Source organism: Haemaphysalis longicornis, unplaced genomic scaffold, assembly GCF_048455015.1.
Source record: "Haemaphysalis longicornis isolate Haplotype H1 unplaced genomic scaffold, Haemaphysalis longicornis Haplotype H1 scaffold_9, whole genome shotgun sequence".
NCBI classification, from domain to species: Eukaryota; Metazoa; Arthropoda; class Arachnida; order Ixodida; family Ixodidae; genus Haemaphysalis; species Haemaphysalis longicornis.
Window position 1 is genome coordinate 168,022,712 of NW_027526460.1, and position 23,437 is coordinate 168,046,148.

A 23,437-nucleotide genomic window follows, 5' to 3' on the forward strand; every position below is an offset into this window, starting at 1 on the left:
TGTACAAGCGATTCCTTGACGACATTTTCATGATCTGGACAGACACTGAGCAACGACTTATTGCCTTTATAGAAGAATTCAACACAGTTCATCCTAATATCTCATTCACATACAAGTACTCTCGCACCGAAATTAGTTTCTTGGACGTTCAGGTTCATGTGCGGGCGGGGTCACTGGAGACGAGTGTGTACAGGAAACCTACAGACCGCCAACAGTACCTGCACTTCAACAGCTGCCACCCACGCCATTGCAGAACGGCTATCCCTTATTCCCAGGCACATAGATTTAGAAGAATTTGCTCCAGGGATGAAGACTTTCGTTCGAACGCCAGCCGAATGCGGGGCGTCCTCGTCAAACAGCGTTACCCGCCGGCCCTTGTTGACGATGCCATTTCTAGGGCGGCAAGTTTAAATCGTAACACACTGCTACAGGGGTCGCACGTGAATGATGGGAATAATTCCCGCGCTAATTTGGTCTTAACTTTTACTAGTAGCCCACCGAACGTGAATAAAATTTTAAAAAAGCACTTCAACATTCTTCAGCAGAGCGAACGACTTTCCAAAATTTTCAGTGATCCTCCGCGTGTAATATACAGGCGCGCAAAAAGCATAGGGGACCATCTTGTCCACGCCAAAGACAGGGACGCCCAGCAATTAGGCTGCCGACCATGTGGCAAAAACAGATGTTTGGTGTGTAAACACGTGCAGACCGCGAGGGTGGCAATTAGCACACATTCCGACTTCCGATATTCTATACGTGGGTCATTCGATTGTGACTCGTCAAATTTGGTTTACCTATTGGAGTGTGGCGGATGTAATATGCAGTACATAGGACAGACGGATGGACCTTTTCGAATGCGGTTTAACAATCACCGCTATCACACCAAGGCACTCCCATACCTTCCCTTGTCCAGACACCTAGCGATGCAAAATCACTCTTTCGATGACATTAAAGTCACGCTTCTACAGAGCAGTTTTTCTAGCTGTAGGGAGCGAGAACAATGTGAGTCTTACTTAATCTACAAATTTAATACCCTGAAGGGGGGTCTTAATGAGAGTCCTGGGACTATGACTGTAATTCGTACGCTGCATGACCATTGAAGCATAGTGACCCCGGGACATACGAGACCTTGTAGTTTTGTTGTCCTTTTGCTATCGGCCCTTCCCGCGCAGGGCATTGCACGGTCTGATGTTTACGGGCAGCCTGTTGCTCCAGGTGTGAGGTCGTACATTGTAACACCAACAACCTACCATTATGTTCCGCAGTCACTACAATTATCTCGTCCGCTCCCGACCCCCTACCAACACTTCCCTTCCCGTCCCCGCTATTTTTATTTTTATATTTTTTTCTCTCATTTCCTTGTCTCAACGCTCAGCAAGCATAACATGCCTCATTAATAACCAGATGGTACCCATTGCCTGTTTATGTCACCATATGTCATACCCATTTTATCCTTGAGAAATGTGAAACGGAATGTTGAAGCTTTCAGTTCCAACCGAGCGTGTAAGAAGTATTTTGTTTTGGTGCCTGTTGTGGCTTATGCCTCGGGTGTTTTGTAATCACATTGTGATCCCCAATGCTGGTGTTCACGGAGTGCACGCGCCCTTCCTGTCTTTCCACTCATGTTTTGCTTTGTTTCTCTTTTTTATTGTTTCCCTCTTTTTCTTTTTCTTTTTCTTTTTTTTTCTTTTTCTTTGGTTGCCCCAGAGGCACGGCACATACCGACGGTCGCCTCTCTCTTCTTGTTTTCATGTTTTTTTTTTTTAATTGCCGCGCTCCGACATATTTTCGTGGATTGGGCCCAGGGCTCCACGCGTGCCGGCGACAGCCGAGTACTAACAATTAACAGGCCGTACATTGACCTGGCGCGACACGACGCGACGCCGTGTACAAATGGAGGCTTAGGCGGAGAAGGGGACGCCTCAAATGGGCTCCCCCATTGGCTTTTGTGGGACCCCCCAAAGTATATATATATATATATATATATATAGATAGATATATATATATATATATGTGTGTATACAGTCTAGTCCACTGTATACTACTAGTCAACTATATATATATATATATATATATATATATATATATATATATATATATATATATATAAATATATATATATATATAGCGAATCAAAATAGGAAATGAGGGGCTCGTAGAAATAACACAGAAATAAGGGTTGGCAGTCAAGAAAACCTCGGAAAGCAAAGGGGAGGTTGTGGTAGGTCATGGAAACAGATAAAGAATTTGGAAAGAAAGAAAGAAAGCGAAGAAAAAATGCCCGCCAGGTGGGATCCGAATCCACGACCTCCAGAATACCGGTCTGGTGCGATAACCACTACGCTACCGGCGGGGCGATTTTCTCCCCCGCTTTCTGGGGTATTTATGTCAATGTAATTTTTTCCTGTGCTTGGGGGTGGTAGCCAGCGCCACTCTGACTTCTCGGGGTGAAGGGGACCTTCTTTTTAATCCCCGTGCCGTGACTCGAGTGTCTACGACATGTCGAGAGTGGTCAACCAGCGTTGAACCCTCTTAAGCTCCTGTCACCTGTTTCCTTAAATTAGGGTGCACTGTCGGAAGATATGGGGAGTCGACTCAAGAGAGCCAACAAACCCCACCGAATCCACAGGACACAGGTGACAAAGGGGGTGGCCGTCTGATGTGCGGCTTTCGCCGACTAGAGCGGCAAGAATGAGCAAGAGCCTTGAACGAAAAAACAGCACAAAGACTTATATTTAGACAGGCAAATTACAAACACAAGCACGAGGTAGCAGATCGATAATTACGGGCAACTTAGATGGAATTCAAATACAAGAAACAGTCCAATTAGACAAGATGATACAATCAGGAGCGTTAACAAATGAAGATTACGAATCGGAGCAGTTAACTAAAAAGAAACGAACAGTTCGATGCATATGAGAGACAGAGTCCCAGCCTATTCACCGACCGGGCCGGACGATGCACCGCTGTCGGAGGCGAGTCGGCTACCTGGGAAGCGTGGCTTCGCTGTAGGCCAGGCCGTCCAAGACGATCACGGTGATTCGAGGCCCGGGAGCTCGTTGGAGTCCTCCAGGGTGCGGGTCGCCGATGGTGTGATGTACAAACTGGCAGGTGCAGTTGTCAATCACGACGTCCAAACGTAGCTGGTGGGTTTAGGTGCGGCTTCTCTTTTTATAGGCGCGCCGGCGCGCCGGCGCGGAGAGGGAGAGCACAACACACCACGCGCCCGCCGCCGTCAGCGAACAACTTCACTTTTCTCCCTTCTAGAAGGATCGACGCTCTTAAGCACTGGCAAGGCCACGCGCACCTCCTCGAAAGTACTGGAAGCTTCGACGAAATCGGAGCGGCGGAGGTTTTATTAAGAGCGAATGCTCTTTATAAGCGACCCCAAACCATCCACCGCCGGCGTCGGCGGCGGCGTCCGCAGTGCTCTTTAAAGAAAAAACAGCATCCGGCGCCAGGTTTCGATCCGAGGACTTTGCGGGCCGCAGCGCGACGCGCTACCGACCAAGCCACGGACGCGACGGTGATATCAGTGTTAGACGCGCCTTATATCTTTAACGCATTCAAACTACGTCGTCAGCGGCGTGCGTTGGCGACTCAGCGGCGTTATAGCGGCTTGATAACTGCGTGGTGTACACGTGATACTACAAACCCGATGGAAGAGATGGAAGAGAAGGCGGCAAGGCGGTGGGCTGCGGGGGCCGAGCGCAAGCGCCGCAAGCGGGCCGACAACCGTGCATTCGCACTTTCACATTCTCCCCCTCGGGGAAATGCGGGGGAATTTTTTTGTTGTTTCAGCCGGCGTAAGATCGTGTTACCGCCTCTTCGTTCGAGAAGCTTCCAGCTTTGTCTCGGGCGAATAGAACCGAGTGTAAGAAGAATTAGGCGCTGTACAATAAAATGAAAAATTTATACGGTACTTTTAGACGTCGTACGCTCGAGTTTGTGACAGCTCCCTATGGCACCAAGACTGCCAGAACAGAGGCCCTCGCTATGCATGTAGCGAATCAGAATAGGAAATGAGGGGCTCGTAGAAATAACACAGAAATAAGGGTTGGCAGTCAAGAAAACCTCGGAAAGCAAAGGGGAGGTCATGGTAGGTCATGGAAACAGATAAAGAATTTGGAAAGAAAGAAAGAAAGCGAAGAAAAAAGGTCGTGGGTTCGGATCCCACCAGGCGGGCATTTTTTCTTCGCTTTCTTTCTTTCTTTCCAAATTCTTTATCTGTTTCCATGACCTACCACAACCTCCCCTTTGCTTTCCGAGGTTTTCTTGACTGCCAACCCTTATTTCTGTGTTATATATATATATATATATATATATATATATATATATATATATATATATATATATATATATATATATATATATATATATATATATATATATATATAGCGAATCAGAAAATGGGAAATGAGGGGCTCCGTGAAAATAAGACAGAAAATAATGATATGCAGTCAAGAAAATCTCGGAAAGCAAAGGGGGGGTGTGGTGGGTCATATTGTGGTGGGTCATAGAAAGATATGAAGAATATCTTCATATCTTTGAATAGGAAGATATGAATAGAAAGATATGAAATATATGAATAGAAAGATATGAAGAAGTCGAAAAGAAAGTGGTGAAAAAGTGCCCGCCGGGTGGGCATTTTTTCACCACTTTCTTTTTGACTAAAAAAATTCTTCATCTCTTTCTATGACCCGCCACAACCCCCCTTTGCTTTCCGAGGTTTTCTTGACTGCAACTCTTATATATATATATATATATATATATATATATATATATATATATATATATAGATATATATATATATATATATATATATATATATATAATGAAAGAAGTCGACTGACACGTTTCCCGTCTTTGTTGCCAACAGTTTCGGAGTTAGAAACTCCTTCTACAGCCCTGAAGAAGGAGTTTCTAACTCCGAAACTGTTGGCAACAAAAACGGGAAACGTGTAAGTCGACTTCTTTCACTATTTTTATACTGGCCCATCGAACCTCATGATCTCTCTCTATATATATATATATATATATTCAAACTACGTCAAGAAGCTGCTGATACAACGCATTCACCACCACCAACTCCCCAAAAACTAAACGTTAACGCAATACACCCACCCCCTATGCGACGCATTTACTCGAGTCCCCCTCGCGGGGAGATGGGCCCAATTTTCCTCACCAGCACTACTGGAGAGGCCCACGGACTGCAAGAACTTTCAATGATGTCCTTCGCTAGCATCTTATCGACTTCCTGTTGAATAATTCGCCGCTCTGCACAAGAGACTTTCTAAGGGCGTTTGTGAACGGGGCTTGCGCTGCCGGTGTTAATCCGGTGGGTGACTGACGAGGCGTTCCCTAAAGGGCGATTGTTCAGGTCGAAAATGTCGCAAAAGGAACCCAGGAGGCAGCGGAGTTGATCGGCTTGGCAGGCAGCAAATCTGGGGCCAACATTTTCGCAAAAGGTTCGGTCGGTGCAATTGCGTCCGCAATTCGAGGTCCAGTATTTTGTTGGCAATCGAAGGCCAATGCAGAAACATGGCATTCCTCTAAAGCGGAGAGGAGGCCCAAAGTGATGGCTTGCAGCAGAACTTGGGTAGAAAAACTGAAATTTAGGCAGCGGAGAGAAATCCAGTGCTGCGTGATCGTGACGACTGTGTGTGGGAGGTTCACGTTGCCCTCCAGTAAAACGGCTGGTATTGGAGAAATGACGTAACCGCCGTCAGGAACAGAGGGAGATACACACAGTGGTACGTAAGAAAGAGCCTGAGGCGGCAAACGGGTGTCTTCGAGGCAGCATAGACGGGGCAAGGGTTCATCGACGTGATTGGCGACAGGGGTGGGCCAAGGTGGACGATCACGAGAGAACAACCGATCAGCGCAGAATGGTCGGACAGAAAATCTTGACCGAGAATCAGGTCATGGGTGCAATGCTCTAAAACGTTGAACAGGACAGAGGTATCGAGACCAGCAATCGTGACGCGTGCACTGCACATGCCCGCGATGGCAGCAGTTCCTCCGTCAGCGACTCGGAGACAAGAAGTGGCTAGCGTCAAAACTTTGCGCAGGCGGGAGCGAAGTCGCGCCCTCATCACGGACACCTGCGCCCCGGTGTCGATCAGTGCACTCACAGGGACACTGTCAACTTTAACGTCTAACAAGTTCTTTTCGGCAGGCAGCGTCGTTAGAGGATTTCAGGGTCGTCTGGAAAATGCAGTGGTACCTCTGGGCGCTGCATCGTCTAGTTTTCCTGGTTGGAGCGTGGCTGGGTTGGAGCGTGGGTGCCGTAGAAAAATGTATTTGCAATATTCAAGACGCAAGACGCTGGGTGCCGCCAGTACACACTGAGGAATGCGCAACCATCACACCTCGTCCTCTTCTTCCACGAGGACTCGTCGCACAATCGCCGTTCGTTTAACCTGTGGCCAATCCCCCCCTAAATATACCTCGTGTCCATATATATATATAAATGTATATATATATATATATATATATATATATATATATATATATATATATATATATATAGGGAGTAGTAGAACTTTGAAGATGGTAGAGAACACAAGAGAAGAAAAACTTCGAACAAGGTAAAAGCACGATTGTGGCCTACGTTTCAGCAAAGACAACTTGCTTTCCTCAGGGCCGATTGTGGCCTACGTTTTAGCAAAGAGAACTTGCTTTCCTCAGGGCTTGCTTCCCTGAGAACTTACTTCCCTGAAGAAGCAAGTTCCCTGAACGAGAACTTGCTTCCTTGAGGAAAGCAAGTTCTCTTTGCTGAAACGTAGGCCAGAATCGTGCTTTTACCTTGTTCGAAGTTTTTCTTCTCTTGTATATATATATATATATATATATATATATATATATATATATATATATATATATATATATATATATATATATATTTATATATATATCGCACCAGACCGGTATTCTGGGGGTCGTGGTTTCACCACTTTCTTTTCGACTCAAAAAATTCTTCATCTCTTTCTATGACCCACCACAACCTCCCCTTTGCTTTCCGAGGTTTTCTTGACTGCCAACCCTTATTTTCTGTCTTATTTCACGGAGCCCCTCATTTCAAATGTTCTGATTCGCTACATGCTTAGCGAGGGCCTCTGTTCTGGCAGTCTTTGTGCCAAAGGGAGCTTAAGAGGGTTTAACGCTGGTCGACCACTCTCGACATGTCGTAGACACTCGAGTCACGGCCCGGGGGTTAAAAAGATGGTCCCCTTCACCCCGAGTAGTCCGAGTGGCGCTGGCTACCACCCCCAAGTGCAGGAAGCAAAAATACCTTAACATAAATACCCGAGAAAGTGCTGGGGAAACAGCCCCGCCGGTAGCGTAGCGGTTATCGCACCAGACCGGTATTCTGGGGGTCGTGGGTTCGGATCCCACCCGGCGGGCATTTTTTCACCACTTTCTTTTCGACTAAAAAAATTCTTCATCTTTTTCTATGACCCACCACAACCTCCCCTTTGCTTTCCGAGGTTTTCTTGACTGCCAACCCTTATTTTCTGTCTTATTTCACGGAGCCCCTCATTTCAAATGTTCTGATTCGCTATATATATATATATATATATATATAAACTGTTAAAACGCCAAACAGCAGTCTTTATTGCCAGTGCTGTTTGGCGTTTTAACAGTTTTTTTTATAGTGCCAAATAAGGCATGATTGCCTTTTTTTTGCAGGAATACATAATTGAAAATTCCAGTCGAGAAAAAATGCGCCATTTTTTCCGGAAGCGGGAATCGAACCCACAACCTCCGCATAACGCCTGCGGTGCTCTACCATTGAGCTAGTTCCGCGGCGACTCCTCTCTCGACTATACCGCGGAGTTATATATATATATATATATATATATATATATATATATATATAGAGAGAGAGAGAGAGACAGCCTTGTTCATAATGAACAATGAAATGAGGGCGAAAGTAATCCAGTTTTGTTGGCCTCAAGATGTGACGTAGGCAACGTGCGTACACGTGTGGGAAGTTGCCGTCATTGCTATGAAGTTTGTGCTGCGTTGCCTCGATTGTCAGTGATTCAAGATAAAGCCATGGTGTTCATGTCTTCTCCTTTCCTATTGTTTTCGCATTGGCGCAGTCTATTTCATGGCAAGTTGCTGCTGCGTGCTTGGCCAGAGAGTTAGACGATACGTTTTTTTTTTTCTTTCTTGACACAGCTTCGATCGCAGTCTGCGCAGGGAATGCTGTAGATGTTGCCCGAAAATGTTTTCTTTTTACTAGCTAATGCTGTTTGGTAGCTTTGGTAGCTTGTGGTAGCTAAGAGCTCTAAAAGCCCATTGTTCTCTAAATCAGAATATGGCTGGATCGTGCAAGGTTAAATTGCTAAATCTTTTCTTTGGGGAGTTTCTCATTATATCTCAGAACCATTGAGATGTTGACGTGGTAACACATACTAATGCCTAAAAGCTGTTCTACAGGACTTCCCCTAACAAGCCTCGAAAGGGGCGGATAAGGATTTGGTGGTTATTACGTGTTTTTGCCGATTCCGGGATATGTCTTCAGACCATTGGTGTATAATGCATACAATCACTTTTTCTCACAAAGGTTCCTTTTGCAGATGCCGACAAACTCATTTGAGGATCTTCTCCTAATAAACAAACTGCAAACGGAATTTTTAAACACACACCCCTGAGGAACTCAACGCGGGCAAGGTGCCATACCAATGCCCAGCTCATATATAGTGCTGGGCATCTAGTTTTCACATTTCGCTATAGTACATTCCTACTACGGCGTACGGGGTCAATAAATGCTAATCCTGATGACACTGCTAAAAAGTGAGCAACTGTACTGAGACCTACAGGGCGTTGGCGAGAAAACTGGATTTCCCGCAAGGCGCATCCAATCTACTCTAGCCTACATACACCGTACCCGATTCAAGAGAAAATCGAGATGAGAGAAAAGGACAGGCGCTGTACCAACAGATGGCGCATGAGAAGCGAGGCAGTATTGAATTCAACTGAGCAAATCTCCATTGCCTACATCATGAGTTCCTTTCATCACGGAGGTTGGAACATCGAGGAGGGTGGCAAAGATTTGCAGCGAAGCGGGCTGATACGCGAGAAATGTGAAATTTGAAATTTGATACGCGGGAAATTTGAATTCGATTCAGTCAATTCGCCCTGAAACACATCTTAATGACGTTTTTCTGACCCCAGTGCGGCTGCTAAGAGACAGCATTACATACCGATCACTGCAAAACACGTAACCACCAAATGCTCATGTACTTCGTTCTACTTCGTTCTCTTCGTTCTTCTGACGGACGAGCGTTGTCGACGAACAACATCGTTGCAGCCGCTTTACACGACAGAACTCTTACAACAAAAGGTCATGCATGCGAAATTAGAAACCGCCAGCACAGCAGAAGTTTGCTTGGAGCCTAAAATCTGAAATGTGTGAAATTCGGTGCGGAAACGGAGTTCTATTAGCGGCACAACGTGGCATGACTACTCGTGGGGTGAGTTAAATTTCGCCTCTCCATCTTCTTGGCGAACTGATGGAGGCGAAATAGGGATGTTCTTTTGATGCGCGAGCCGAGAGGACCATCTCGACTCGCTCCGATGACCGACGACCGATGCTTGGAGCGGGTGAGGGATGAGGACTGCCTTCCTTGCTGGATATTAGGTTTATTTACATTATTTACATGACTCCAAGTTTACATCACGTCAGAGTGACGGTTACATTGTCACTCTGACTGCAGCAGCCTGTTCGGCCGAGATCTATACTCTTAGATCCCTCTCAACCGACCCCCGACAAAACCCAACACTCCGGTTTTGATAGCAAAAACCCCGCCTCCAAAAAGGGGGCGTACAAGAAAGAGAGAAAACACCTTTCAAACAATTAATAGAAACCATTGATTGGCCACAGGAACCAGCCAATCACACACATGTCCCCACCTGCGGTCACGTGACCTAACCCTCTCTCTTATGCACTCAAAGTGCGTTTCCTACGCACGCTGTTACACCCGGCCAGAAAATACAGGACATCTGCGGCCTTAAGTGAACCATCCATTACGTTAAGCGGGCGGCATCTGCACAAACAACAGCCAAGCCGAGGGCCGGGAGCGGTCCTCGCGCGGCTGACCTCCCTCCGCGCGCGCCTCCCGCGACGCCCCCATTGTCCCGCGACGCGCGGGCAATGAGGGTTGCTAATTCCCTCCCAGACGAAGGGGCGCCGCCGCCCACCTGGACAGACCACGGGGAGAGACGCTGCCAGCCGAGGCGACCATCGTCGAGGCGAACGACCCGTCTACGAAGAGCGCCCGCCGCCGGAGTCGAAGATTTTCCAAACTTACACCGCGCGCGCTTTCAACACTAAGAGATACGATCATCTGGCCGCCCGTCAGCCTGTTAAGCCGAATGATCTGCCACCCTCGACGCGACAGAGGCACTCAGGCTAATCGCCCCCATCCTTTGACACACAAATGGACGGGCACAACAGCTCTCCGCGGCTCCGAACTTGGCGTCCGCGCGGCTACATGAAAGGGACACGGGAAAGTAGCCACCAGCGGAGGCGACGCCGAACATGAGCCACCGGCGGCTTTCCTTAATTAAATGAGGAGCCCGAACATAACACCTCCGCACTAAGAATGCTGTCCGTACACTAGCTGTACGTACAACATTAACTCTCACTGCACGTTATGTCTTACTGCAGAGCCAGAACTAAAAAAAAAACACTCAAGCCGTTACGCGAGTACAATACAAAGTACAATACAGTACAACAACAAAAAAATTAACCCGCTACACACCAACCCAAACAGCACAAAGCGCCGGCCAACTGCACTAAAAACGGATACAACACGGCATACTCAGTGCCTTGGCCTAGCCATGGCTTGCGCAACATCAAACAATAAACGAAAGCGCTCAGCTAAAAGGCCCGTTAGAACAAACTCGCGGCACCCTCTACCATTAAAGGCAACAAACCCCACGAAGTGTATACATATTCAAACTTGACAACTGAATGAATGACACCATCCATTCTTAGACGTTAAGCGCATGCAGGAACATTCTTTCAATCTAAGGAAAGAAAAAAAAAACACCCGAACAAACCCAAACGTACCAAACGAGGCTACTCCTGTACCAATAACAAAACGTTAAAAGAAAGTTCTCTTCACGCACTCGCGGACGCCGGTTCTTTCGGGATGCGACACAGATTGTTCGTCCCTGTTGCGGTTCACCTGCTGTCCACATTCGATGTACTGAAAGTTCATTTTTCAGTACTTCAAACACTAGTTCGCACACAAGCGCCACAAGTGGGCCCTACTTGCACATTCCATGGCCCACCATGACCACATGCCAACAAGCGCAAATAAAGACAGGCACTCGCCATTGTACCCAGACGTAAACTCCCTACCGTGCTGTAACAGCGGCTATAGTCCTCAAGAAGACAGTTAAACCCGCCAAGCTGCGTTACTCGTAAATCACACGCCTTACGACAGCTGAACACAACCAACACATGCACAAAAAAAAAAAAACTAACAACAAGGGGGAGAACTACAGTACAGGGACAACTAAGAATAACGCTCGTCGGAGCGAACCCTACACAAAAAAAACAGCAGAAAAAAAAACGCAAAACGCTAACCACTAAGTGTGCGGCAAACAACACTCAACCGTCCCTGTCTCGCACTGCACACTATTCAGCGCCAACGCCCCTTTCCGCGGCGGCACACACCGACCGTCGCACGGAAGCTGATTCCGTGTTGTGCGCCACCAGCTGATTCTACACGAACCCTGGTTCGGCTCGCGGTGTCCTGTGCTCCCGGGAGAGAAGGAACACCCTACTCGGCGGTAGCGCGTACGACGATGTCGCACCTGCGCCGCCGCACCTGCCGCCGCCTTCCGCGTTCTCGGGCGTGTCGGAATCGACCTACGCTCAAGACGCCGCGGACCCCCTGCGCATTCATGCTTCGCGCACGGAAGCTTCACAATTAGGCGCGCCGATCCGCTGCCCTCACCTGACGGCTGTGCTACCTCTGCACCTCCCTGCGCGGCCACGGCAACATTGCCCGCCGCCACAGAAAGAATCGCTGCAGCTAAGACATTTGTCTCACGCGATTCCAGGATCTCATCTGCAACAGTGGGAACGCCAACGTGTTGCCCAACAACTGGGGTGGCTTCGGCCACCTCCACGAAATTTCCACTCTCCTTCTCCCGTGGCGCTCGAAGCGCCCACGAGGGAACAAACACCGTGAAAAGATTGGCGTCCTCTTCGAGTTCGCCGATCCTGCGGAGCTTCGCTTTCTCGTAAGCGATCTCCGCCCTCCCTTGGGCTAGTTGAGCACTGAGCTCCTCAGCCGTCCACACGGACGGGCTATCCGCGCCCCGGCTACCCGCTAGCCTAGCTTTTTCCAAAGCGTGCTGGGCATTTTTGAGAGCTAATTCAGCTCTCAACTCCTCAATCTCGAGCACAATGGCACTAACCTTTCGGTCGGTGCCGCGACATCCCGTTAGCATAGTGGCCATGGTGAACCCGGAGAAAACAAATCAGGGCCCACCTGTGCTCGCTCCGGGTTCGGTCGGGTCGCAGTGTCGCTGATGCAGCAGCTAGTGGACCCGATGCGCCGCTCTCGCCGCTGGGATGGGGCCGTGCTCCTTGGGCCAGAGCCCGCTGAGGTGTCGCCCCGTTGAACCGCGGCTTACGCCGCCCTGGGCCGAAGCCCCCGAGGCCTCCCGCTGAGGTGTCGCCTCGTTGAACCGCGGCTTACGCCGCCCTGGGCCAGAGCCCACGAGGCCTCCCGCTGAGGTGTCGCCCCGTTGAACCGCGGCTTACGCCGCCCTGGGCCGAAGCCCCCGAGGCCTCCCGCTGAGGTGTCGCCTCGTTGAACCGCGGCTTACGCCGCCCTGGGCCGAAGCCCCCGAGGCCTCCCGCTGAGGTGTCGCCCCGTTGAACCGCGGCTTACGCCGCCCTGGGCCAGAGCCCACGAGGCCTCCCGCTGAGGTGTCGCCCCGTTGAACCGCGGCCTACGCCGCCCTGGGCCGAAGCCCCCGAGGCCTCCCGCTGAGGTGTCGCCCCGTTGCCGTTGAATCGCGGCTGCTGCCGCACTGAGCCGGAACTCACGAGGCCTCCCGCTGAGGTGTCGCCCCGTCGATGCTTGGAGTCTGGCTCGTCGTTAGTCGGAGCCGAACCTTGCGTTGAAGGAGTCTCTCCGCAACGCCCCACCAGCTCCAGCCGATGGTCGTGGTCATCCTGTCGACTGCGCCAGTTAAATTTCGCCTCTCCATCTTCTTGGCGAACTGATGGAGGCGAAATAGGGATGTTCTTTTGATGCGCGAGCCGAGAGGACCATCTCGACTCGCTCCGATGACCGACGACCGATGCTTGGAGCGGGTGAGGGATGAGGACTGCCTTCCTTGCTGGATATTAGGTTTATTTACATTATTTACATGACTCCAAGTTTACATCACGTCAGAGTGACGGTTACATTGTCACTCTGACTGCAGCAGCCTGTTCGGCCGAGATCTATACTCTTAGATCCCTCTCAACCGACCCCCGACAAAACCCAACACTCCGGTTTTGATAGCAAAAACCCCGCCTCCAAAAAGGGGGCGTACAAGAAAGAGAGAAAACACCTTTCAAACAATTAATAGAAACCATTGATTGGCCACAGGAACCAGCCAATCACACACATGTCCCCACCTGCGGTCACGTGACCTAACCCTCTCTCTTATGCACTCAAAGTGCGTTTCCTACGCACGCTGTTACACCCGGCCAGAAAATACAGGACATCTGCGGCCTTAAGTGAACCATCCATTACGTTAAGCGGGCGGCATCTGCACAAACAACAGCCAAGCCGAGGGCCGGGAGCGGTCCTCGCGCGGCTGACCTCCCTCCGCGCGCGCCTCCCGCGACGCCCCCATTGTCCCGCGACGCGCGGGCAATGAGGGTTGCTAATTCCCTCCCAGACGAAGGGGCGCCGCCGCCCACCTGGACAGACCACGGGGAGAGACGCTGCCAGCCGAGGCGACCATCGTCGAGGCGAACGACCCGTCTACGAAGAGCGCCCGCCGCCGGAGTCGAAGATTTTCCAAACTTACACCGCGCGCGCTTTCAACACTAAGAGATACGATCATCTGGCCGCCCGTCAGCCTGTTATGCCGAATGACCCTGCCACCCTCGACGCGACAGAGGCACTCAGGCTAATCGCCCCCATCCTTTGACACACAAATGGACGGGCACAACAGCTCTCCGCGGCTCCGAACTTGGCGTCCGCGCGGCTACATGAAAGGGACACGGGAAAGTAGCCACCAGCGGAGGCGACGCCGAACATGAGCCACCGGCGGCTTTCCTTAATTAAATGAGGAGCCCGAACATAACAGGGTGTGCCGAGATATATGAGATCTTTAGTTTTGGTGGTAATTAGCCCGTTTTTCTGCACATTCCCCGCGCGGGTGCGTGCGCGAGAAGGCGAGCTACGGCCGCCTGTCGGGCACGGCCGCCCAACGGGGAAATTTCTTCCATCGCGCAGACGTGCTCAGCAACGGCGCTCCCATATTAGCACATTCATACAAAATCGGAAAGGCCGCGATATCGGCTTTCTGCAACTCCACTACGACTTCACTTCGAGGGAAGGGTTTATTTCCGTAGCACGTGAAATCTCCTAAAGAAGCAAGAAATGAAAGAGGAAAAAGTTTTCAACGTGTGCATGACGGGGTTCATTGAAGTATTAAAATTGTATTGGCAATATTTTTTTCTTTCGCGATTCGCGATTGTGCACATGTACAATATGTCCGGATATCGTCCGTTTTACCGCGGCACCTTCTAAAAATCTGACATGGCAACGCGGGCAAAAAGTGCGTTCTTCCCAATAGCAGCAGCCTTTCCTTAGTGACGAGTGTCTGCAAGCTGCACCACCTTCTGCAATAGCGGGGCCATTCTGTAGTGGCCCAGCGTATTTACGACCGGAGAAGCCCCGAACACAGCTCAGTTGAATTTCGTACGAGGAATGTCCGCTTGGCGTAGAAGCGAGTTTTGTTGCAGAGCCACCTTCCCGGAGGTGAAGGCGTTCCGCGCCGTTGTGGAAGCAGAATTCAGCGCTCATGCCTGTCCTTAACCGTGATCCATAACCATGATCCCCTCCTAAACCAGCCCGTCTTTAAGCATGATCCTAGATGAAAATGTACGAAGCAGCAACGCAAAGAGTGTAGGAAGGACGGTCACCTTTTTCCCGAGACATGAACGCGCATGCCAGCTACGGCATTCGCGAAACCGCTCAGGACCACGCAGGCAATACCCCTCAGAAACCGTGTTGTTGCGCTACGCATTTTTGTGCAAGTGCAGGCCGTTACACGGTTGGTCCGTGGCGAGGATATTTACAAGGGAGCTTTATATGGCACGGCGAAAGCGGTTCTGCGATGGCAGAAAACACTCCCTTCGCAACCCGACAAGCCTGCGCGAAAAGCCCGCGTTGGAGAGGAGTCATCAGCGTAGCGGCCGCGCAGGAAGCCAGTGCGCACTTCGAGCGGCCGCCGCGTGCAGGGGCGGGCGGGAAGAGCAGCGCCAGCGTGGCAAGGACAAGGCCCGTCCGAGGGTCAGAGCCGCCGCCAGCGAAAACGCCCAACATCGCAACCCCGCAACGCGTAAAGAAGAGCACATGAATCAACCGCTCAAGGAGCATCGCACACGTAAACACCTCCCGCACGTTAGAGCTCCGCTGCCTAACCGCCTGTACCGAGTGCATTGGCGCATTTTTTATTCGTGTTTACTTCATGATTTTCCATGGTTTATTTTTGCATTTCCGTCTTGGTAATTCGCGGGAGAGGAGTACAGTATGCATATTTTTGACTTTGTAAGTTAATTGTTCTTTTATTGTTTTTATTTTTCGTAGTTTTTGGTTTTCAGAATTTCATTCGTCAAATTATTTTCGTCCGCGCTATTGTAACAAAAATGCTTTAACTCCGGCCAAACATAATTTAAGCTGTACGATAATTGAAACCAGGGGAGAGTTCGAAGTGCTAGAGCACATCTGCAAGGAAGGCGCTTTCTGTGTCTTGTACAGGCCGCCTGCACGGAGCGTATCGATCTCGTTTTTCCAATATGGAAGGATGGATTAATGGAAATCGTTTGAAACTTGTGTTAGGGGTGACGTTAATATCAGCATGTTAAATGCAGCCTCAGCCGAACGTCAATTTCGAAGCTTACTAGATTCAAATGCCCTCATTAACCTAATTGCAACACCCACTCGCTTTACCCCCGATTCGGCCTCATCAAGACATTTTTGTTACCAATATGGAAGTCGGCAATCAAGTATCCGGTGTGATTGGTGCTAATTTAAGCGATCATATTCATATATTTTTAAAAAAGAAAAATAGGAAAACAATCAAAGCACCGAAGGACACTTCTGCGAGATTTCAGGACATTAACCTGTTCACTTTAAATCGCTCCGCAACGAGTCATCCATGATAACCTGGGAAACCGTATTCAGTGCAACCGACCCCAAAGCAGCCTATTATAACTTTGCGTAATTTTTGGGTCCCTATACCAAAGAAGTTTTTGGCCGCAAAGCGCTACCCTTTAACAAAGCAAGCAAGCTAGGGATCACAGCTCATTCATTAAAACTGACAAAAGAGAAAGATGCCTTGTGTGCGCGATTCATGCGGACAAAAAACGTGGACGACCTACGTGGCTTTAAGAAATTCAGAAATGGCTTTACCAGAAGCCTCAGACAGGCTAAACGTGCTTACACTTCAGTCTGTCCAAAGCTGAATTCACGAGAAAAAAAAGCCGATGTTCTGTGGAAGAGCCCTAACGGTGCACTGGGCCGACAGCAGGAAGACGCGCCGGGTGGCGAACTAATTTTGTCTGGCGCGCAGCTGGCTAACAGGGGTAACGCCTTTTTGTGTCTCTCAATAACAGCTCTTACAATGCGGCTATTTTGGATTACTTACGACCCGTTAGCTGCAGCAGCGCCTTCATATCCCCAAACGATGCCGATGAAATCTGCCGCACATTCTCATCCTTCCGTGATGCCGACGTGATGTCGTATGCAACGTTGGGATGTTGTAATGTTATGCCGAAGTTCGTAATGTGATGCCGATGACATTAAAATCAGACCGGTTAAGTGCACATTGCCCTGTGCTTCACCACGTGTACAACCTTGCTTTCGAAAAGGCATTTTCCCAATACGCGTGCAACTGGCTAAAGCGTGCGTTAAATTTCCAGGTGGTGATAGAAATGAACTAGCTTACTATCAACCAGTATCTATTCTTCTCGTGTTTTCAAAAGGCCTGGAAAAACCAATCAGCGAAAGAATTCCCGCTTTTATGAGAAACACATAACTAATTTACAGTTTGTATTTAGAAAGCACATCTCCACCGAATCTGCGCTTCTAACGCAAAAAGAATTGAGAATAAACTGCGAGAATAAATTAGGGGTCTTCGTAGCTTTTTCGAAGGCGTTCGATCGAAATAGACATGGTATATTTCTAATAAAGCTCTAGTATTATGGTTTTAGAGGTGCATATCTCACTTTGCTAGAAAGCTACCTTCAATCCCGATGCCACGCCGTTGTAATAGACAATGAAATGTCTGCATATAATGCAGTTAAATTAGGAATGGCCAATAAGGGCGTTCTCCAGCATTTATTATTCTTACGTTTTATTAATGACATGGTTAATATCGACGAGTCTTGCAGGTGTTATCTGCGCAGGCAGCATTACCTCACTTTTTACTCGACACTATTAGTTGGTGCAAACAATAGGCGAATCGAACTGGCTAAGGGAAGCACAGTTAAATCATAAAGATAAACAGTTCTAAAACAAACGCAGCCCTGTTCAGACCAATAAATTCTAAAGCAAGCATTGGTGCTTCGAGCATGAAAATTATCCCTCATTAGAAAAGCCTTGGCTTTGTTTTTGAGGAACACTTTTAAGATGGAACGCTTCGATAATGTTTCGAGCAAACTTTACGCGCGTATTTGGCGCCCTCACAGGGTTACTGTTTTTTCTACCACAAAACAGTTTTAATTTACCATTTCCATTTTTTCTCTCAGCTTAATCACTGCCTATTAGTTTGGAGACGTATACGAACACAGCCAATACTACATCTACTACAAAAGAAAGCTGTGTGAGTCGTCTCTAACTCTGGTTATGATAGTCACACAGAAACGATTTTTGGAAGCCTCAGTACTCTTCACGTTCAAGTACTGCATGATGAAAAACTTATTAACAGCTACGACACTGAAACAAAGACAAATTGTCATATAATTAGAAAACTGATAAACCTGACTCCAAGTCATTTATAAGTCACACTTATAACTCACGACATTCAGAAGGACGGTTTGTGCCCTACCCACGTACCAATTACGGGAAACAATTATTGTGCTACACGTTAACATCTCTGTTAAATTCACGTAGTCAATGAATTATGTTTCGTTTGCATTTTTGGGGGTGTTTTTTAGACAGGAGGCGGGCCCGATGTTGCCGACGGCCTGCCTTGTAGATGGGATGCATGTGCCTGGGTATGCATGTTAGACTTGTGATATATTTTCCTTAGTCGTTTGATTTCTTTTGATTTACTCTTGGTTCTATGTACTGGTTTATGTTGTTATTGTTGTGGTTTAGGAACCGGTGCTAGTACCAACATTGTTACAGTGTTCCCCTGTCACTGCTTGCCTGCCGAGCATACCAGGTATTCCGGGCTATTCCAGATATTTTAATGTATTTTTCTGAATACCATTGCATATTGTCACAATAAATAGCATATTATTATTGTTATATTCCACTTCCCTAAACCATCGCAGCAGTGCTGAAACGACGCAGCGCAGGTTGTAAGAGCGAACATTGTCCACACGACTTGAGTTGTGGCCGAGTGGCACCTTGAGTGGTGCCACCCGGTGCGATGCATTTATAAACTTCTCGGTATCATCGCTGAAAACAGAATCTGTGGCGCGAGGCGTTCTATATTGATTTTGTAAGTTGTACGTAAACGGTGACAAAGAGGTCGAAGCGGCGTCAGGTTCCTCCAAAGGATGTCATCCATTAGGAACCGAAGACCGTAAATCCAGAAGTTTGATGGTGTCAGTACTCGCAGAGGTCCCGAAAAATATCAATTCCGCAACCGAGAAATAACGTATAATATAAAATTACCACCTCCCCTGTACTCGTTTATACCAGCCCGCTCATGTATTGATTCTATGCTGTGTACAATATGGTTTCATGAAGACAGTGACGGTTTACTTACGGGCGAATAGGTACTCACTTAAGATGCGTCCCGAAAACCTCCTAGTGCTCCACGCTTAACCCCACTGGCTCGACCAAAACACCAGCTGACTCCGTCTTTTTCACTTCACCAGTACAGTTAATCTTGCTCAGCGTATACACACAGCCTAATATTCGTTATTTTTACCTGCCGATGTGCCGAAAATAAAGTGTGAAAACTGAGGCATGATCTAGATGATCGCTGCTGCCGCGACGAAAGGTGCAACTCAAAAGGCGTAACTTATCTTGATCAAGAGCTCGAAAGAGCTCCCCAAAAGTCACACATTTGGGGTGGACGTCCCTGGGCGTGTTCGCGCGATATTGTTCCGACTCGGCAACTTATCAATGCCAGAGAGTTGCGCGTTATAGGGCCCTTAATTGCCACCACATTTTCTTGTCGTTTTCGCCTTGGAAACCACATCATTTCACGGTAGGAAAACGAAAGAATTGAACACAAAAAGCGAAGGCCTGAGCGCCCCATTTATGCCATTTTTATTCCGCCGAAACATTAGCCTTTGCGCGCACAATAAGCGAATACGGTTGCCCCGGGTTGCCAGTCGCCCTGCAGCTAAAGCATGTTTCCCTCGGTGTTAGCAGTTTTTGCTTCCCATCTAGCTCCGACAGAAAGTACCGCTGCCCGCCTTGGTTTTAAAACAACGAATATTTATTGACTTCCATTTCCTTGCCGCTTTCCTCGAACTTAACACTCATCGAGTTTCTAGTGGCGTACTAAGGTGCCTTTGGCCAGCTTATACAGTTACTTCCAACAGCACTGCAGCTTGCCAATGAACGCTTTCATCACTTCCTGCGTGCGTAACCTACTGCCCGTTTTTCAGGATAATTCACCTCTTAACCCAAGACCACTGCCAGGAGGATTTTCCAGGTGGGTTCAAGTCCTGGTGCTCAAAATAAGAGCCGCGGTGCATTTACGGAGGACGTGCTCTCAAAGTGGCGGGCACACGCTCCCCGCCGCCCGAGGCATCTGAGAGAACGCCCAGAGAACTACGGGGAGACGACCATCATGACCTGCTTCTCGTGTCACGCGCCAAAGAGGCCCACAATGCACCACATGCTGTGGGAGTGCTGGAGGTTTGCGGCGGACGCCGAACATCACGACCCTCCAGGAGTGGGCATCGCCTCCTCTGGGTACGGCGCACCCAAAGAGGCTGTCATGTTCCTGTGGACTTGCCGTGGGGTGCCCTCCGTAAGAGCAGCCTCGGCTCTTATTTTGAGCACCAGGACTTCGGCCCACCTGGGAAATCCTCCCTGCCCTCAGTGTCAAGAGGATGTGGACGTCTTCACCTCCTTTACCCTCTTCACATCCCTGCCTAGACCTTAATTCGCCGCCTCTAAATAATAATAATAATAATAATAATAATAATAATAATAATAATAATAATAATAATAATAATAATAATAATAATAATAATAATAATAATAATAATAACGCCGCGGGAATTGGACCGCTACAAAATATGGCAGCCGATTGCGTTTATTTTACTTTACAAACGTTCAAACATTTACAGCGCGTGAACTCGGAAAAATGAGTTAGATTTACAGAAATTATTCAAGGGGTATTGCATTTAATCATTACTATGGGCAAAAAGGTGGTGTGGGGTTGCTTCTACTGCTTTGGACGGGAGGAGGGGTAAATCGCATGCTCTTGTTGAACAAGAAGTATCAGAACGGCCGGGGCCTCAGCTCTTCTGCATTCTTCTAATGCCACCGTCACCTGCTCGGGTACGATTTGCGAACTTTACAGTCCAGACCTGCCTGCTGAGAGCTACCCTGTAGGAAGGTGGAGGGATGCCATCGTAACGCCAGAATCATGTTGACAACTGCCGGACGTCAGTGACTCGAAGCTCAATGACCATCGAGCACACAGGCAGACACAGCCCAAATTCAAGAGACGACGACGTCAGCTACCGGCTTTGCGCTATATAATCAACGCTAATTTAGCCGTGCGTGGCAAGTGGCTCGTTACCGTAAGTGGTGCGCAATTGTGCGTACGCGAAGATATGGGACTGCAGGCAGCAGCAGCGGCTGCCACATATATAGCAAAATCGGGGTTGCGGTTGTGGAATAGAAGTCACGCGTGCAGAATACGTCGCTTTATGCGTAACAGTGGCAGCACAATCCAGGAAGTGTGATCAAGGAACCCGTACGGGTTCCGAAACGTCTGTCTGTTTTCACCTTGACTTGGTCAGTGACCGCATCTTCGTCCTCATCATGATACTTGACCAGACGAACTTTAGTCGAACTCTTGACTATAGTACCAAACGTCTCCTCATAACTGCAGTTGCAGTACGTACGATATTAAAGGTCATATTCCTTACATTAATGTATCTCTCTACCACGTTCAAGAGAATAAAAATGAATCACATTGCTGCGGTGCTTCCTTTGTGCGTTAAATTTCCCCGAATGCCCCGTACCTCTAGTGTTCACATCCAGCAAAACTGGTCGGTGGACAAGCTCCTTCAGAGCGCCCGGAAGACGTTTTTGAACAAGCACGCAGCGCACGTGGTAGTGACACGATTCGGAGGCTACGCTTCAACCGCCTCGGGAGGTTATTTCTGACCCCGCTCAGTGAGGCTCATCGAATACCCCGCCCTGCGGCGGCGGCATCCAGCGCTTCGCGAGTCGCAGCGTGCACGCAACGACGGCTGCCCAACGCGGTGTCGCGGACCCGGTGGGAAGGATGGTACTCACCACCGCAGCAGCAGCGAGGAGTATCCGACCGGAGACCTGCGCCGTGCCGCAGGCGCTGCTGTAGTGCGCGCGGCCAAGGCGTGCGGCGCCGTGGGGTGAAGGAGCGAGGGGGGCGGCCGAGATAGCGGCCAACGTAACGGCGGCGCAAGTCGGCCAGCACGACGAAGCCTCGGAATGCCGTTTTCACCGCCTTTTCCTCTCGTCCGCTGGCGGCGCGCGCCGTCGCGCTTTCCTCCTGCCCCTCCCTGGGCGGGATGAACCAGACCCCGGATGAGCACTCATCCCAGGCGGCTGTGGGCGTACGTGCCGGGAGGTCATGATTCTCGCTTCCAGTTTAGCCTATACCATTCGCGAGTCCCACGGTGCGCTGCAGTTCAAGTGACTTAGAACATCCTGGCTTGAGAGCTCGGAAAGTAGAGATACACCGATCCACGGAAAGCTTTGATTTACATTTATTTCACGTGCAGAACCACTTCGAAAACGTTCACTTGAGGAAAATATATACAGATTCTTCTCCAATGACCTCTTGCTGTTCACAACTTTAGTGACGTCACAAACCGCACTGCCCAAAAGCGAATGGTGCGTCTTCAATTGTTTTAACGTTTCTGTATAGTTTTCTGCCTCATTAAACAGCTGCTGGATGCGATAATGGTTTATTTAGATTTTCAGCACCGTAATCGTAACCGTAATCATAACCGATACAGTCCAACTTTCGCAGAATTTAGTGTCCCTTTATGACACTCATGCTTTGCCAGCACTGCCAGCCCTAAGGCACAGGCTCACCAAATTGTATTATATTCGTATCATTGCATTTCGCCCACCTAACAGCGATCTTGTAACTTCATAAATGAATTAGGTTGCTAAAAATATCAACGAGCGGGACACGGTGAAGCGCCTTGGATTTGACCGGTCTGCTCAACTGGAACCTGCCAGACTATGGCACAGCAAGTACTAATACGTATTTCTCGTGAACTGCGCGAACTATTGTCATCCACAGAGACAGAACGACGCCAGGGCGGGTGCAGACTTGCAAAAAACTTTCATTCAACGAACCAACACACGTAAATACGCTCTTAATATTCATTGTGCATGTAAGTTCCAATTAACAAGGGTGATTCGCATATTTGTAAGTACAGCTGTACGATAACTGGAACGAGATATATAAGAGGATCTTTTCTGGAACCATCTTTATGTTTGTGGTTTTTATCTGCAATAAACAAATAAGGGGAGGCGCTGTCTCAGGGACCACTTACAGTTGCCCGTATTCTGTACTCAACATTTTGGGACATTTTTGGCTCGTGGCTTGTTCCACATAACTATTGCGATGCAGTGAAGTTTCGTGCATCATCTATAGCAATGAACCGAATATATTTTCGGTGCTCTTTGGTCGAAAATGCACTTCCTTCTTTAAAACACGCGTACACAAACACACACAAAACAAAATCCCTCTTCTATATAACAGCACTCTACAAAACATTAAAAAGACCCCGCAGGGGGCACCTTGAGTA

General features: G+C 48.6%; 1 protein-coding gene across 2 annotated transcripts in view; it reads right to left on the minus strand.

Annotated features, from left to right (window-relative positions):
- LOC144153055 (uncharacterized) overlaps nt 1-22,078 on the minus strand; it is a 104,834-nt gene extending 82,756 nt beyond the window's left edge. For both annotated transcript variants that reach the window (XR_013319289.1, XM_077684689.1), the window contains exon 1: nt 21,930-22,078. The gene's annotated coding sequence lies outside the window, so the exon portion shown is untranslated. The remainder of the gene's footprint in view (nt 1-21,929) is intronic.
- Between the last annotated feature and the right edge of the window lie 1,359 nt (nt 22,079-23,437).